Source organism: Engystomops pustulosus, chromosome 7 (assembly GCF_040894005.1).
Source record: "Engystomops pustulosus chromosome 7, aEngPut4.maternal, whole genome shotgun sequence".
NCBI classification, from domain to species: domain Eukaryota; kingdom Metazoa; phylum Chordata; class Amphibia; order Anura; family Leptodactylidae; genus Engystomops; species Engystomops pustulosus.
The window spans coordinates 11,217,567-11,219,101 of record NC_092417.1 but is presented as its reverse complement, the minus strand read 5'-3'; positions in this window follow the sequence as shown (position 1 = coordinate 11,219,101).

The following is a 1,535-nucleotide window of genomic DNA, read 5'->3' as shown; positions in this document are numbered from 1 at the left end:
TACAGACCCCTGAGCATGTGTATCCAAGCCAGCAGTGTGTGATACAGACCCCTGAGCATGTGTATCCAAGCCAGCCGTGTGTAATACAGACCCCTGAGCATATGTATCCAAGCCAGCCGTGTGTGATAGACCACTGAGCATGTGTATCCAAGCCAGCCGTGTGTGATACAGACCCCTGAGCATGTGTATCCAAGCCAGCCGTGTGTGATACAGACCCCGGAGCCCGTGTATCCAAGCCAGCCGTGTGTGATACAGACTCCTAAGCATGTGTATCCAAGCCAGCCGTGTGTGATACAGACCCCTGAGCCCGTGTATCCAAGCCAGCCGTGTGTGATACAGACCCCTGAGCCCGTGTATCCAAGCCAGCCGTGTGTGATACAGACCCCTGAGCATGTGTATCCAAGCCAGCCGTGTGTGATACAGACCCCTGAGCATGTGTATCCAAGTCTCTAATATGTGATACAGACTCTCCATCTGGTGTATCCAAGCCAGCCGCGTGTGATCCAGACCCCTGAGCATGTGTATCCAAGCCAGCCGTGTGTGATACAGACCCCTGAGCATGTGTATCCAAGTCTCTAATATGTGATACAGACTCTCCATCTGGTGTATCCAAGCCAGCCGTGTGTGATACAGACCCCTGAGCCCGTGTATCCAAGCCAGCCGCGTGTGATCCAGACCCCTGAGCATGTGTATCCAAGCCAGCCGTGTGTGATACAGACCCCTGAGCCCGTGTATCCAAGCCAGCCGCGTGTGATACAGACCCCTGAGCATGTGTATCCAAGCCAGCCGTGTGTGATACAGACCCCTGAGCCCGTGTATCCAAGCCAGCCGCGTGTGATACAGACCCCTGAGCCCGTGTATCCAAGCCAGCCGCGTGTGATACAGACCCCTGAGCCCGTGTATCCAAGCCAGTCGTGTGTGATACAGACCCCTGAGCCCGTGTATCCAAGCCAGCCGTGTGTGATACAGACTCCTGAGCATGTGTATCTAAGCCAGCCGTGTGTGATACAGACTCCTGAGCATGTGTATCCAAGCCAGCCGTGTGTGATACAGACCCCTGAGCCCGTGTATCCAAGCCAGCCGCGTGTGATACAGACCCCTGAGCCCGTGTATCCAAGCCTACCGTGTGTGATACAGACCCCTGAGCCCGTGTATCCAAGCCAGCCATGTGTGATACAGACCCCTGAGCATGTGTATCCAAGCCAGCCGTGTGTGATACAGACCCCTGAGCATGTGTATCCAAGCCAGCCGTGTGTGATACAGACCCCTGAGCATGTGTATCCAAGCCAGCCGCGTGTGATACAGACCCCTGAGCCCGTGTATCCAAGCCAGCCGTGTGTGATACAGACCCCTGAGCCCGTGTATCCAAGCCAGCCGTGTGTGATACAGACCCCTGAGCATGTGTATCCAAGCCAGCCGTGTGTGATACAGACCCCTGAGCATGTGTATCCAAGCCAGCCGTGTGTGATACAGACCCCTGAGCATGTGTATCCAAGCCAGCCGTGTGTGATACAGACCCCTGAGCCCGTGTATCC